This window comes from Monodon monoceros, unplaced genomic scaffold (assembly GCF_005190385.1).
Source record: "Monodon monoceros isolate NGI ecotype Baffin Bay Population unplaced genomic scaffold, NGI_Narwhal_1 Super_Scaffold_12, whole genome shotgun sequence".
Lineage (NCBI taxonomy): Eukaryota > Metazoa > Chordata > Mammalia > Artiodactyla > Monodontidae > Monodon > Monodon monoceros.
Genome location: NW_021703768.1, coordinates 19,712,183 through 19,729,995, shown reverse-complemented (window position 1 = coordinate 19,729,995; position 17,813 = coordinate 19,712,183). Strand labels below are relative to the sequence as shown.

The window sequence follows — 17,813 nt, the reverse complement described above, 5'->3', positions numbered from 1 at the left end:
GTGTGTATATATATATATATATACACACACACACACAGGCACACATATATATATATATATTCTTTTTCAGATTCTTTTTCCATTTAGGTTATTTCAAAACATTGTAATAGGTCCCTGTGCTATACAGTAGGTCCTTGTTGTTTGTGTTACTTCCAAATTCCTAATTTATCCCTCCCCCAACCTTTCCCCTTTGGTAACCACAAGTTTTCTATGTCTGTGAGTCTGTTTCTGTTTTGTAAATAAGTTCATTTGTATCATTTTATTAGATTCCACATATAAGTGATATATATTTGTCTTTCTGTGTCTGACTTACTTCACTTAGTATGATAATCTCTCGGTCCGTCCATGTTTCTGCAAATGGCATTATTTCATTCTTTTTTATATTGTTTTCAAATAAGTCTAATTTTTTTTTAATTGTTACTTTAGGAACCATAATATCACATTATGGAGTCAAATACCAACCTGCTTAAAAGACATGTGGGATTTATCTTCGAGATCATGATTTTTTATGATGCTAAATGGTGATGGTTATGATAACACCCAATTGTTTTCCTGCTGTTCTCGTCCCTTCTTCCCTACTGTACCCATTTGGGTTATCACGTGAAGAAATATGAATTTCTCTATCTCCCACTCTCACATGTATGGCACCACAGTGCATGGAAAGGAAATTGGCATTGGCAAAGGGAAACATGCATCTGAGTCAGAGTTCTGCCTAGCCTTGGACCATCATCTGAACTTTCGTTGGCTCAGCCAGTTCATCTGTAAAGGGAAAGTAACAAAGCCTATTCCTAATAATGGTTGTTGTAAACACTGAAAATATTGGATTCACAGCCTGGCAGAGTGTCTGGTGCATTGTGGGCAGTTAATAAAGGTACTTAACATTTTTATTATGGGGATTTCATATCTAAGACCCTAGTCCTCATTTCACCTCTTAAGCTTTTTTGACAATCTCTTTTCTCCTTGTCCTTCATCGTCTGGGATTATTTCATCCGTTTAGAATCACTTTGTAATTAGGTAAAATTTTCACTTTGGAGATTAAAAAGGTCATATTTTTATAATTGGCATTCCTTTGAAATATATTTATGCTGCTAAACTCCAGTATTTTCACTTTCGTCTTTTTCTGACTCATAGATTTTTTTGTTAAGCTAAAGTAATTGACAGAAAAACAAAAAAAAGTCTCATTTTAAAATGTGACAACTATCATGGATATGTTATGTAACTTTGTGAAGGATGAAAGAAAACTGTCAGAATTTATCCTTTAGTATTGTATAAATAGCAATCAATGCGTTGAAATGGTGGATACAATAAGCCCGTCAAAAAACGACTCCATATTATAAACTTGGTCTCTGAACACCTCAACCATTGTGTTTGGTCCAAACTGTATACCCCATACTTATGTCTACGTGAAATGAAATCAAACTGCCAGGTTTCAGTTGTACTTGAGCGTGTGTGAAAAAACGACTAGGAAGTATTGTGAAAAGGCATTGGTAGGAACCCAAGGGAACTCCTAGACGATAATCCAGATAAATTTCTAAGCCCAAAACAGTGAGCTTGAAAGAGCATCAAACCAAAATCACCAGGGCAGAGCGAAGTTGCTGGTAGTCAGCTGTGTCTGGTGTCCGGTTCCTTTGATGCTTGTTTTGGTTGTAAGGTAGCAGAGCTTACCAAGAGATGTATGTGAATTTTCCTACTTAATCTGTAAATCACTATACTAGATATTGTTATGTGTTCTTAAGGACATCAAATCTCTATTTTATGAAACAGTAGGACTGAGTATGATGGTGGATAAGCAGCTGAAGAAATCACTGGATGAGGAATTGTGATATTTAAGTTTGATGTATCTGATTTGCTAAAAGCCCAGGGACACTTGTTGGAAGGTGTGCTTCTAGGAGACCAGAAGTTCTGAGCAGCAAGTGGATGAAATGTGCTTATTAAATTTCAGTTTTAAAAGTAACCGCATTCATGTACATAATGGAGTCTAGGAAAATTTGGATTGAACTTGGCTTTGAAGATTTGTGACATATTATAATATATTTAGCTAATTCAGATATGGTTAAAGGTCAGCTGCTACACTACTATTTCTATCATATAATTCTAGATTTTAGGTGAACAGTTATATGGAAGCCAAAATTGTCAACTTGCATCAGCCTTTGTCAAAATTTATCCTCTGTTTCTACATTACAGTGGCAGGTAAAATAAGCTTCTTAAGAACTACTTCAAATTATAATAAAGTGAATTACTGGCAATTCACAAATGTTTAGTTAAGAATTCAGAGTTACAAATGAGCTTTCAAAAATGTCGATTAATCAGAGATTGTGATGTACTTAAACCAAAGCATATTCTTCAAAAAAAAAAAAGAATATTGGCTCACTTTCAATTTAGAAGAAAGGAGACATTTAAAAGGCACTATATGATATATACACACTACTATATTATAAAACAGATAACTAATAAGTACCTCCTGTATAGCACATGGAACTCTACTCAATATTCTGTAATGGCCTATATGGGAAAAGAATCTAAAAAAGAGTGGATATATGTATGTGTATAACTGATTCACTTTGCTGTACACCTAAAACTAACACAACATTGTAAATCAACTATACTCCAATAAAAATTAAATAAATATATCAATGGCAATATTAGGTAAGACCTTCTATAGACATATGAGTTCAGGAATTGCCTAGGAAAGAATTTTGATAGTATATTAGTTCAAAAGTAGTTGACAAATTAATATTATAACTATAATGGAAAATGATATCAGCAATAGAAAATTTAGTGGGAACTTGATATGGCCTGAATTGTGTCTCTCCCAAATTCATACATTGGAACCCTAACCCTCAGTGTGACTATCTTTAAACATATGGCCTTTAGGAAGTGATTAAGGTTAAATGAGGTGATAAGGGTGGGGATCTAATTCAACAGAACTGGTGTCCTCATAAGAGGAGTGAGCTCCAGATCACTAGCTCTCTTTCCTTGCCATGTAAGGACATAGGGAGAAGGCAGACATCTATAAACCAGAAAGAGAGATTTCCCTGGAAACAACCATACTGGCACCTAGATCGTGGATTTCCCACCCTCCAGAACTCTGAGAAATATATTTCTGTTGTTTAAGCCATCTAGTCCGTGCGAGTTTGTTATGGTAGCCCAAGCAGGCTAAAACAGAACTAAATTATTATAGAGAATGAAATAAAAATGTTTTCATACTGGAATATGTTATATTTAAATATCAATAATATATACTATTATTGAATTTTAGTCATGCACCAGTCACTACCTACATGAGGTAACATTATTATTTTCCCCATTTTACTGACAGGGATCCTGGGATACAAAGAAGATAATTAACTTGTCCAAAATTAGTCACACAGTGGAATGTGGGAGAGCTAAGGTTCTAAGTTAGGCAGTTTGACTCAGGAATCCATATCTTTATACTTAAAAGTGAATGACAGTCTTTACATTATTTGTGTGATGAAGTTATCCCCTGGTAATGCTTCCTTTACTTGAAATATGTTTTTTTGGAATTGTCTCTTAGGTTAATTGAAAAGGCAAAATCTTCAGAGCAGTTTATGAATTATTAGTTTCAGAAAAATAGTGTTATGACTTCTCCTAACTGATCGATTACTTGTAATACTAAACTGAGTGTGTGACTAGTTTTAAAAGTGTTATATATTTTGTTAAGAGTAAAAACTAACCTGGGTCAAGAATATGATGGTAATTCCATATGCAGTGTACTCTAAATGCATCTGGCAAAGAAATACTATTTCTTAAATTCTAGTGCAGTGCCCAGCCACTTAACTAGAATTTAGTAGAATTGTACTGTCTTGCATTCATGTCACTAACTAGTCTTGTGACCTGAGCCCTGTCTATGAATATTTCAGGTTTTTAAAAAATCTATAATGTTGCACTAATATTTGCTTTATTGTTAGTGTGCTAAGAATCAAAGAAGAGCAATTATCCCATAAGGTTTAGCATTCTGTTGCTGGAAGATACTTTTTAAATCAAATAGTTAATCCCCTCCTTGGGAATGTGGAAAGTGAGGCCCAGATGGCTGAGTAATGGGTTAAATTAGCTACATAGCTAATCACAGTAAGAGCATGGTTATAACCCAGAACTTTTTATTGCCCACGTGGTTATTCTTCAGGAGTTGAAACCATACTCAGTTTAAGCCTGAGTGCTAACCTACCACTTAATTCTTAGGGCACGTGTAAGAACTAACAGAATGAATGATTGATTAGCTGATGACTCATTCATTTTCAGTAGTTGTGTTTCCACTTACCCCATTCTTCCATCGGGGGAAAAAAGACAAGAAAGCACATTCTTATTTTATGGGGATTTTTTCTGCTCCCATAATTCATTATTTTTTGTTTTAATCAATGAGTGCCTAAAGACATATGTGTGTCATCTCCTTGACTTTGTTATAAAATGTATCTCTCTGGGCAGGGCAGTCTGCTGCTTCCTTTAAACCCAGAAGCTGTTTTAGTGTATTTCTCTGTCTCATCTATTTCCTTTCACAAGCTTGCGGAAGCTGTTTCAATTCTTAGAATGCTTAATGTGCTCCACTTTAATTCTTTATGCAAGGACTGAGCATTAACTTGTTTGTCTACGACATCATCAAGAATGTGCTGCATAAGTTTTGGCATGATATTGCCCCATATTCCTTGCCAAATAGAACCTAGATTTCTTGTATATTCACATGTAAGTATCCAAAAAAATGTCATTATGAAAAAGGCTAGAAGAGATTCAGAGTAATTCTCTTTTCATTTCGTATGAGTTATTTTACCGAATCATTGAAGTATAGTGTTTGCAGCAAAAGGAAGCTCTCTTTTAATCAATGATAGGTGGATCACACAAGATTCAGGAGCTCAGTTGGGACCTAAAAAAAGTAAATCAGGATAGTAAGTAGACAGTAATGTGAAACCAGATGACTTCCCAGAACGAACAATCGACGTTATTACAGTATAGACTTATGGGCTGAGGAAACGATTGGGAGTTGCCATTAAATGCTACATCTATTTCATCAAGTCTTAATATTATTAAATATTTGCAGTCCCTTTCAATCTCCCTTGTACTTTTTTTTTTGATGCTAGGAGAGTCAGGTATCTCTGTGACCTTACTTTAATTTGATTTAAGCATCAATACAAAAGCTTCATAGGCACATTGTGAAGTAAAGTGATTCATTTTTCCATTATTACCTCTGGGAGCTATGGGGTATCCTGGACAAAAATTCCAATGACAGCCCCGTTCACTTGCACAGTAACAAAAAGAAAAGTCAATTCTAGAGCAAAAAACTTGAATAGTAAGGTAAGGATGAAATTAGATTGTGTAAAATCATTAAATTATCCCTTTCATGTAGAATTTTTATCTGTACTTATTTTTATATAATTGTTTCTCTTTATCTTTAGAAAGTTTAGTAAATAGATGTTTTATAGTGACCGTTAAAAATAATACTTGATAATATAAATCTTAGCAAACCACATTCCTTACAAAAATTCTTCTAAAAATATATAACAAAATGATCATTTTTTGATTAAGTCTTTCGACTAACTCCCTTATTGCTACAACTTACATTTCTGGCATTCTCATTTTCACAGTTATAATGCTCACAAATAAGATTAACTGGGTACTATAAATATCATGAACTTTATTCTTTTATGAGCCATCTACCTTTTTTTAATACCAAGGTCAGGGATTTCACTCCTAAACCCATTTGACTTTTTTTTTTTTTCCATAGAAATGTCATCCCAAGGTCACGGGGAAGAGAAAGTTTATGAATCACAGAGAATTAATGCAAATGAAGCAGAAGACTTAGAGATCATGCTTCTTAAAGAAGCTGCCCCAAAAACTTTATCCTCCTGCCAATGAGCAAACTGTGTCCTTTTAGTTGCCTAAGGATATGAAATATTAATATACCATTTATGTCTAGAGTAAGCTGTGAATGTTAAATAACTTATTTTTTCATATAATATTTCATTTATGAATGGGATAAATATAAACTACAAGCTATCATTTCTGTAGAAAAGAATTTGAAATTATTTGGGTTATTTTGGTCTACTACAGGTGTAATACTGCTAAATGATATACTGTCTTTTTCTCTTGTAAACAGTAAGTTTACTTGGATAGTTATCTGACAAATATTTAGATCTTACTGCTTCCCAGATCCTCTGCAGAGTTGGGCTACAAAGATGGAGGCCACATTTGTTCCTGGCCTTGGAGGAGAGATCGCTACATAGATAAATAAGATCCGTTCATTCATCAAAAACACATACTGAGTTTTTCCCATGTCAGGCATTATTCAAAGCACTAGAGATACAGCAATGAACAGGGCTGAGAAAAGCCCTCTCGCCTGGTTTATACTTTCGTGTGAGGAAACAGAATCAATAAAAGTAAAATTTAAAATACGAGAATCTAGATCATGCAGTTTTGGAAGGCTTCTTTGTGGACACGATGATTGGCTGATACATGAATGACAAAAGGAGCCAGCCAAGCGACTATCAGTGACAAGAGCATCCTAACAGAAGCCTTAGTTAGTACAAAGGGCCTAAGACAAGAGTAAACCCATTGTCTTCAGGGAGGAAAATAAGTCTAGTATGACTGAGGCAGAACAAGTGATGGTGAAATAAAGTGGGTTGGGCACATCAGACAGAGCTTTAGAATGACAGATTTTAACCCAATTTCAAATGGAGGCTACTAAAGGACTTTAAAACTGGGAGTGAAGTGATTGGTTTAAATTCTACAAAGATAATTCTGACAGCTGGTAGGGGATGTATGAATTGTTGAAGAAGCAGGGAGACTATTACTGTTGTCCAAGCAAGATGTAACAGTGCTTAGATAATGGTAAAGATGGAAAGTCAATGGGTTTTGTATGTTTTGCTCATTGATAAGATGTGAATGTGTGAAACAAAGTGAATATTTTAAAAATATTTTCCAAAATTGTTTGTGTAGTAAGGAATGATCAATCAGTGAAATGTAAGGAAAATGAAAACACATTTCCCAGAGAAAATGACAACTGGACTACTAAAAATTCAACAGCAGCAAAAGATGGGATGTTAAATTATACGACGTACAGGAGTGAGCCAAAGATGTGGATATCATGTTCAGATAATTCTGGGTGTTCCAATGTGATTACAATGAAGGAGTAGAGGAATGAAGCAAACGATATAGCTAGAACCTGATTGTGATGGTACTAAGTAGTTTGGACAGAGCACGTAGGAAATGAGAATATAGAGGATATATGTTTTAAGATTGTTAAAATAACACATGACAAAATAATATTAGGTTTCCTGTAAATGTTTGTTGTTTCCAAGGGCTTTTTGTGTATCATTGGATGATACAGAAAAAAAGGAATAGCAGCCTCTCTCCCGAGAGATACCACAAAAAGAGAAACTATCATGGAGGTTGGCAAAAAGATGAAGAATTTCAGGGTAAAATGTCATGGAGAAGAATCATATCAAAAGAATCAAATGGGGATTTATGATAGCAAAATAGCATAATATTCAGGAATACTTCCTTTATTGTTTATTTTCTGTCTCTGCCTCCCCTTTCCACTAGCATATAAAATAAAGATGATGAGAGCTTTTGTACACTTTGCTCAAAGATGTATTCCACGCACCAAGAACAGTACCTGACACGTTTTTGGTACTCAATATATTTGTTAAATTAATGTCTTTTCCTGGTAGAAGAAAGAGAGGGGGGAAATTGCTTTTATTTGTAGAAATTAAGTAAAATATTACCCTCAGTTAAGTCTTCCAGATTAATGGGTTGAATAATTGGAGACCCTAAAACAAAAAATATGTGATGGGCTCCTCCTCAGAACTCTGACTCAGCTGTATTGTGGTAAATTAGATTTAAATGTTTCATGTCCTAGTACTTGAGGCAGGTCATCACGGCCACCAGAGAGCTAACAAGCATAGAGCTAATAAATGAAGATAGAATTAGAAAACTGGGTTTTTCCAAGTAAAAATGAGATGATCTGTTCACGTACGAGGGCTTTAGTCCTTGGAACTGGACATCAAAAATGTTACCTCTAAATGTTATAAACTAACGTGTGCAGAGCACTTCTTGGTAGTGTCTGATGACAGTCTAAGTCCCTGTTGGTCTTAATCCTGTAGAGGGCATCTGCAGGTTGGCTTAGATTGTTATGGGAAGACTGTCATTTTCAGTTCAATCAATAGGAATTTGAAAGAAAGGTTAAATGTCATCTCAGAATGATTAAAAATTTTTGCCCAGGAACATTAGTAAGTGTTGGGAATTTCAGAACTAGGATTCAGGTTATGCTACTGTATATAACTTGGAGTATGATTTGATACAACTTTTACTGCTGTTCTCCACTCCATTCCACGAGGCTGGGTTGCTTGTAATTTCCCTCCACATATATCACACTACTGCTCAAGCCTTCTATTTTTGTTCATGTTACTTTCACTTCATGAAATGCCCTATCTTCTCATCTTCATTGTCTTTAAAGCTAACTGCTCCTCATTCATGGACAATTTAACTGAGTTATCCCCTTCTGTAGGCATCCTTACCTGACAACCATCACTCCTGACAGGGAGAGGCCCAGCACTTCTCATGTAACTTTCTGAGCACACCTCCAGCGTCAAGATATGATATTTGTTTATTCATTAAATTCCCCACTAGACTCTGTTGCTTGATGATTGTTGTATTAGCCATTCTTAATCCAGAACTTAATATAGTTCCTGACACATAGAAACTTATCCGTGATTTTTTTTTAATTATTTTTTTAAAATTTTACTTATTATTATTTATTTTGGCTGTGTTGGGTCTTCACTGCTGCGCGTGGACTTTCTCTAGTTGTGGCGAGCGAGGGCTACTCTTTGTTGCAGCGCACAGACTTCTTATTGCTGTGCCTTCTCTTGTTGCGGAGCATGGGCTCTAGGCGCATGGGCTTCAGTAGTTGCAGCATGTGGGCTCAGTAGTTGTGGCTTGTAGGCTCAGTAGTTGTTGCACACGGGCTTAGTTGCTCTGTGACATGTGGGATCTTCCCAGACCAGGGATCGAACCCATGTCCCTTGCATTGGCAGGCGGACTCTTAACCACTGCGCCACCAGGGAAGTCCCCATTTATTTTTTATTATAACTTGTGTGTGTGTATGTGTGTCTGTGTGTGTGTGTGTGTGTGTGTGTGTGTGTGTGAATCAAACTGAGCCCTACCTTGTGGTTCTTCCATCAGGTTTTATTTCTTATAATACTCTGCCAGAGGCAGATAAAAGATAATAATAATAACAACAATAGCATAATAATAATAACTTCATCTTGAAGTTGAGAAAGCTATATACACTCTCTATTTGGTTTATAAAGTTGATATTGCTAACTCTCATTTTTATTCTCCCTGAATACCACAGTAATTGACCAGAGAGGAATACCTTTTCATTAATATGGTCAATATGCTTTGATGATTAAGACTTTTAACAAATTACAATTAAGAAGGTAAACAACTCTTATGTCAACTAAAAAGAAGTAAAAACATACGAGTTGAATTTTTGCAAGAGGCTTTTATGAGACCATGCTCTTTAATTATCCGCTGATCCTGGGAGAGGAAGCAAAATCTGCGCCATTTTGATGTGCTGTCTGGGCAATTTACTGTACTTTATTCCGTGACTGTGAAATTGAATGCTTTTGTCCTGTGCTTATGCTGCATTTTGCAGCATCTGGTGCTTGTCATAGTAGATGTTTTAGATTCCCATTCTCCTTTCTTTGAAGTTATTATCACAAGCGAATGAAGGATTTTTCAGAGTTAATGTGTAGCTGGTAACACATAGTTAACAACCACCTCAAGGGTGGTGGATGGTTGGTATTGCCTGGAGATGAGATTAGCACAAAGAAATTTTTGAGCATGCTGTGGTGGAGTGTCACTTAGCAGAAAATTTGAATTACCATCAGTAATATCAACACTTGTAAATATTCTTTGGAAATAATTGTAACCATATGTTGTTTTACTCTCTATAATGCGTAGTATATTTTTCAGTATCTCTTTTTTTAATTAAGATATAATTGACATATAACATTTTATTAGTTTCAGGTATACAGCATAATGCTTTGATGTTTGCATATATTGTGAAGTACTTATCACATTAAGTCTAGTCAACATCCATCACCACACAGAGTTACAATATTTTTACAAGAACTTTTAAGATCTACCCTCTTAGCAGCTTTCAAATATACAGTACAGTGTTATTAACTATAGTCACCACGCTGTACATAAAATCCCCAGAACTTATTTATTTTATAGTTGGAAGTTTGTACCTTTGGACTACCTTCCGCCTTCACCTATTTCATCCATCACCAATCCACTGCCTCTGTTCTCTGTATCTATGAATTCAGTTGTTGCTGTTTTATTTTTTATTTTATTTTATTTTTTGAGGATTCCACATATAAGTGAGATCATATGGTATTTGTCTTTCTCTGTCTGACTTATTTCAGTTAGCATAATGTCCTAGAGATCCATCCATGTTGTTGTAAATGGCAAGATTTCCTTCTTTTCGTGGTTGAATAATATTCCATTGTATATATTCAATATGTTTTTTCTAATATAACAAAAAGTATTGTGGTTGTGACTCAAAGAAACACTGTCTATGTGGACAGTCTGTAAGGAAAATAGAAACAATGTGATATTTTAAATAGTGCTGAACATCTAAAGAATGCCTTATTTTGTGCTCATAAGCTGGAATTGTACATATAAATATAATAATTATAGGTTTAACTAATATTTTTATTAATAGATATATGATTGCTGCCTGTCAGAGTAGCATTAAAGAATTGCAGTGCGGGCTTCCCTGGTGGCGCAGTGGTTGAGAGTCCGCTTGCCGATGCAGGGGACACGGGTTCGTGCCCCCCACATGCCGCGGAGCGGCTGGGCCCGTGAGCCATGGCCGCTGAGCCTGCGCATCCGGAGCCTGTGCTCCGCAACGGGAGAGGCCACAGCAGTGAGAGGCCCGCGTACCGCCAAAAAAAAAAAAAAAAATTGCAGTGCTACCTGTATTATCTTAGTGACCTTCATGCCCATAGCCCATTAATCAACAAATATTTTAGCTTTGATATTTAATGTTTCTTTTGCATCACTATTCTAAGCAAAACCAATAACAATTTACTGAAATATCCATCCCACTGCTCCCCTGCATTCAACTTGTCCTCTTCCAGGACTCCACAAAATGACAGTGCATTTATTTATTTATTTTAAAAACATCTTTATTGACATACAATTCACATACCATAAAATTCAGTCACTTAAAGTGTGCAATTTAATGGTAATAGTATATTACACAGTTGTACAGTTATCACCACCATTTAACTTAAGAAGGTTTAAATCTCACAAAAAAACCAGCAGCAAGTAGCAGTCATTCCCCATTCAACCTTGTCTCCAGTCCTTAGCATTCACTAATTTTATTTCTGTCCTTATAGATTTGCCTCTTCTGGACATTTCATAGAAATGTTTTCCTACAGTATATGGCTTTTTATTACTTCTTTCACTTAGCATAGCATTTTCAAGGTTCATCCACACTGTAGCATGTATTATTGCTTCATTTTTATTGCTGAATAATATTATGTTATATGAATATACAGTACCAAATTTACCCATGCAACAGATTTGGGGACATTTGGGTAGTTTCTACATGTGAGCCACTATGAATAATATTAATATAAACATTCATATTAAGTTTTTATTTGATATATATTTGCATTTCTCTTGCATGCTTATTTAGGAGTGGAATTGCTAGGTCATATGATAACTCCGTTTAACATTTTTGAGGAACTTCCAAAATGTGTTCTAAAGCAGTACCATTTTACATTCTAATTACAAACGTATAAAGGATCAATTTCCTCATATCCTTACCAACCGTTTTCACAATCTGTCTTTTTAAATCATAGCCACTCAATGCATGTGAAGTCATTTCGATTTGTGTTATCTAAATAGTAATGATGTTCAGCATATTTTATATGTTTGTTTACCATTTATATATTTTCTTTTTGAAATATGTCTCTTCAAATCATTTGTCATTATTTCTTTAATTGGGTTATTTTGCTGCTTATTATTGAGATGGAAATATGAATATATATATACATATATCAGAAAAAATCCCCTTATCAGATACTAATTTGTAAACATTTTCTCCCATTCTGTGTGTTGAATGTTCACTTTCATTATGATGTCCTTTAAGCACAAAGGTTTTAGTGTTAGTGTGATCCAATTATCCTTTTTTTGTTACTGTTGTTGCTTCTGTTTGATATCCTGTTTAAGAAACCATGACCTAATCCAAGTTCACAAATATTTACTTCTACATTTTCTTCTATCAGGCTTATAACTTTAGCTATTCTGTTTATGCCTATGATCCATTTTGAGTAAATTTTTTAATAAGGTTTGAAAAAGAAGTTTAACTTTATTCCTTTGAATGTGGATATCCAGCTGACCCAGTATCATTTGTTGAAAAAACTTCCATCCCCATTGAATTGTCTGGGCATCCTTATCAAAATCAGTTAACCATAAATTTAAGAGTTTATTTCTAGATCTCAATTTTATTCCATTTGTCTATATGTTTAGTCTTATGATAGTACCATGCTGCCTTGCTTACTGCCCTGAGTAATAACTTGTGAAATTGGGAAGTGTGACTCCTCCAACTTTCTTTCGCCTTTTCAAGAATGTTTTGTCTATTCTGAGTGGTTGAATTATGTGATCATCTCAACAATTTCTGCAAAAAAATGCCACCTGAGATTTTAGTAAGGATTTTGTTAACTTTGTAGATCGATTTAGAGAGTATTGTAATTTTAACAGTATTAAATCATCTCATCTATGACAGAGAGATGTCTATCTTTTTTTTTCCTCTATTAATTTTTTTTTACATCTTTATTGGAGTATAATTGCTTTACAATGGTGTGTTAGTTTCTGCTTTATAACAAAGTGAATCAGTTATACATATACTTATGTTCCCATATCTCTTCCCTCTTGCGTCTCCCTCCCTCCCACCCTCCCTATCTCACACCTCCAGGTGGTCACAAAGCACCGAGCTGATCTCCCTGTGCTATGCGTCTGCTTCCCACTAGCTATCTGCCTTACGTTTGGTAGTGTATATATGTCCATGCCTCTCTCTTGCTTTGTCACAGCTCACCCTTCCCCCTCCCCATATCCCCAAGTCCGTTCTCTAGTAGGTCTGTGTCTTTATTCCTGTCTTACCCCTAGGTTCTTCATGACATTTTTTTCCCTGAAATTCCATATATATGTGTTAGCATACGGTATTTGTCTTTCTCTTTCTGACTTACTTCACTCTGTATGACAGACTCTAGGTCTATCCACTTCATTACAAATAGCTCAGTTTTGTTTCTTTTTATGGCTGAGTAATATTCCATTGTATATATGTGCCACATCTTCTTTATCCATTCGTCTGATGATGGACACTTAGGTTGTTTCCATCTCCGGGCTATTGTAAATAGAGCTGCAATGAACATTTTGGTACATGACCCTTTTGAATTATGGTTTTCTCAGGGTATATACCCAGTAGTGGGATTGCTGGCTCATATGGTAGTTCTATTTGTAGTTTTTTAAGGAACCTCCATAATGTTCTCCTTAGTGGTTGTATCACTTTGCATTCCTACCAACAATGCAGGAGGGTTCCCTTTTCACCACACCCCTTCCAGCATTTATTGTTTCTAGATTTTTTGATAATGGCCATTCTGACCAGTGTGAGGTGATACTCATTGTAGTTTTCATTTGCATTTCTCTATTAATTAGTAACGTTGAGCATCTTTTCACTTACCTCTTGGCCATCTGTATGTATTCTTTGGTGAAATGTCTATTTAGGTCTTCCATCCATTTTTTAATTGACTTGTTTTTTTGATATTGAGCTCCATGAACTGTTTGTATATTTTGGAGATTAATCCTTTGTCCGTTGTTTCATTTGCAAATATTTTCTCCCATTCTGAGGGTTGTCTTTTCATCTTGTTTATGATTTCCTTTGCTCTGCAAAAGCTTTTAAGTTTCATTAGGTCCCATTTGTTTATTTTTGTTTTTATTTCCATTACTCTAAGAGGTGGGTCAGAAAAGATCTTGCTGTGGTTTATCTCAAAGAGTGGTTTTCCTATGTTTTCCTCTAAGAGTTTTATAGTGTCTGGTCTTACATTTAGGTCTTTAATCCATTTGGAGTTTATTTTTGTGTATGGTGTTAGGTAGTGTTCTAATTTCATTCTTTTACATGTAGCTGTCCTGTTTTCCCAGCACCACTTATTGAAGAGGCTGTCTTTTCTCCATCTATGTTCTTGCAGCCTTTGTCAAAAATTAGGTGACTGTATATGTGTGGATTTATCTCTGGGCTTTCTATCCTGTACCATTGATCTATGTTTCTGTTTTTGTGCCAGTACGATACTGTCTTGATTACTCTAGCTTTGTAGTATAATTTGAAGTCGGGGAGCCTGATTCCTCCAGCTCCATTTTTGTTTCTCAAGATTTCTTTGGCTATTTTGGAACTTTTATTTCCATACGAATTGTAAAATTTTTTGTTCTAATACTGTGAAAAATGCCATTGGTAGTTTGGTAAGAATTGCATTGAATCTGTAGATTGCTTTGGATAGTATAGTCATTTTCACAATATTGATTCTTCCAATCCAAGAACATGGTCTATTTCTCCACCTGTTTATGTCATCTTTGATGTCTTTCATCAGTGTTTTGTAGTTTTCTGGATACAAGTCTTTCACATCCTCAGGTAGGTTTATTCCTACGTATTTTATTCTTTTTGTTGCCATGGTAAATGGGATTGTTTCCTTAGTTTCTCTTTCTAATTTTACATTGTTAGTGTATAGGAATGCCAGAGATTTCTGTGCATTAATTTTGTATTCTGCAACCTTACCAAATTAATTGATTAGTTCTCGTAGTTTTTTGGTGGCATATTTAGGATTTTCTATGTATAGTATCATGTCATCTGCAAACAGTGATGGTTTTACTTCTTCTTTTCCAATTTGTATTCCTTTTATTTCTTTTTCTTCTCTGATGGCCACAGCTAGGGCTTCCAAAACTATGTTGAATAAGAGTGGAGAGAGTAGACATCCTTGTCTTCTTCCTGATTCTAGTGGAAATGGAAAATAATCCTTTCTATTTCTTTGGAATCAGTAGCAATGTTTCATATAGTCTTATTAATTTTGGTAATTTGAGTCTTCTCTCTTATTTTCCTTTGTTAGTCCAGCTATGTTTGTCTACTTTATAGATCTTTTCAAAGAACATACTTTTGTTTTTATTGATTTGTCTCTTTTTAAAATTTGTTCCATTTTGTTTTTCTTCTCTCTAATCTTTAATATGTCCATTCTTTTGTACTCTGGACATATTTATACTAGCTAATTTAAAATATTTGTCTAATAAACCCATCATCTCATCATTTCCCAACCATTGTTAAATGTTTTCTTGATATTTTTCCAACTTTGACAATTTCCCCACTGAATTTTACTGATCTTTCTAGCCTCTTACTTAAATGTATAGTCTTGCATAAGTTTGGTCCTGGAGTTAAAATTCACCTGGCCATGATGCCTTATTTTTAAATACATTTCCATTTGGTTTGATACCAGATACAAAAATCTTTACAAATGTATTCTTGACTGAGATTGCCCTACGATTTTGCTTACTTAAAATTTAGTGGCTACTTTTTTTTGAAGCTCACTGTCAATAACTAGAAGATAAATGACTCTTTTTCTTTCCTGTGAAAGTGTTGTATAGACTAAAATTATTTAGACCTTGAATCTTTGATAAAGTTCAATTGAAATGATTGAATCAGCAACTGTTTGTTTTTTTTTTTTTTAGTGTTTTGGTGGGAGGTGGGGAGGGGCTTTAGTATTGATTCTATTTGTTTACTATCTACAGGACAATTCATATTTTATAATTACTATCTTATATCAATTTTGGTAAGCTATATTTTTGAGTAATATACATACTGCTTCTAAATTTTCAAATTTAATGTTTTAAGGTTGTTCATTGGCATAAGCTGTAGCAATTGTGGTACTGCATAATTTTTTATTCTCTATCTTCTTGCTTAATCTTGCTAGAGAACTGTTTTATTAACTTGTTCAAAGAAATATTTGTCTTTGCTGAGCTTTGTTTACTGTAGTTCCATGTTACAAACTTTTTTTTCATACTATCTAACTTGTACTGTACTCCTTTTAATTTTTTTAGGCTTCTTCTGGGGTTCTTTCTAAGATTTCTCAGGTTGCATTTCAGTTTACTAATTTAGAACCTTTCTTACTTTCTAATGTAGATGTACATCAGTCTTGTGTTCCTCTGAATACTGCTTGTGGTAGGCAAAAGATGCCCACATACTGATTTCTGATACCCATGAATATGTTGTCTTATGTGATAAAGGGACTTCACAAGTGCGGTTAAATTAAAGCCTTTGATATATAAAGCCCATCTTGTATTATCTGGATTGACCCAATGTCATCATAAAGGTATTATAGTGGAAAACAGAAGCAGAGACTCAGAAATTTGAACATGCTCTGTTACTGGCTTTGAAGATGAAGGAAGGGGCCACAAGTCAAAGAACACAAGTGGCCCCTAGTTACTGGAAAAGTCCAGGTAAAAAGTTCTCCCTAGGAGGCTCCAGAAGGAATGCAGCCCTGCAGACATCTTGATCTTATCCCAGTAAATCCCATTTCGGAATTCTGACCTCCAGAACTGTAAGATAATACGTTTGTGTTGTTTTAGCCACTAGGTTAATGTAATTTGTTACAGCAACAATAGGAAACTAGTACAGGATCTTTACGTCACCCCAAAATTATGTCATTTTACCAGTTATCACCTTTAAAAGTTTTGGGTTATCCATTAAAGTGTCTTCTTTACACTATAAGTTTTTCGAGGTCTATGCCTTCTGTTTGATTTAATGTTCAAATGAATGTTTTTCTAACTTAATTAAATTAAAGTTAAATAGTAGGGCCTGTATGAGACTAATCCTAATGACACGTCCTATTATTTGCTCATTTATTATAAATATCATGTTTTATCTACAGGGAACATATAGAATATCACAGTGTAAAATAGAAAGGATACAATTTTCTATACACTGTTAAGTACATCAAGTTGTAAATATTTGCTATTTTGATTTGCTATATTTTTGTTAATCTATTTATTTTTTTTTAAAGTTTGTCTTTCTGCTCAAACGGTTGCTGAGACAGTTTATTAAACTCTTTCCACATAATATAATTATTTTTATGTGACTTTGTGTTTCAGCTCTGTTTTCAAACTATATTATTCATTGCATATACCTTTAGAACTGATGTATCTTACTAATCAATTAAAAATTTAATCATTATATGTAATAGACCTCTCTTTATTTTTCACTTATTATTTTCCCCCATTATAATTCCTCATTACAATTTGCCCTCTTCAGTCACTTCAGTGATACATTTTGAATGTTGTTCCTTATATTTCAGTATCTAATTTGTAGTTTCATATACAATGACCATTCTGGGTATCTATTCTTCCATTTTGATGAAATGAAAACTATAATTTGTGACTTGCATTCTGACAATATAATTTCATTTCGTATCTCCAAACTTAACTATAAATAAAAGAAAAAAAACACTGGTTAATACTGTATTTACCAAAATCTTGAAAGAATTTGAAAATATCTTCATGAGTAAAAGATGATTTACTATGTTTTCCCTACTTAAAGATAATGCAATTCCATTCAATATCTGTGTTTCAAAAATGACTCTATAGAAAGGATTTTGCTTCCATTTTAAATGTATACAGTAAAATAAAACAAAAATAATTTACTCTGACTGACAAAATAAGAAGTGCTTTGCTGTTTCTAGAGCATGCCATAATGC

At 34.4% G+C, this 17,813-nt stretch overlaps 1 protein-coding gene across 1 annotated transcript in view; it reads left to right on the top strand.

The window, feature by feature from the left end:
- LOC114892337 (cadherin-12) overlaps window positions 1–17,813 on the top strand; it is a 990,049-nt gene that overhangs the window by 203,361 nt on the left and 768,875 nt on the right. The window lies entirely within an intron of this gene.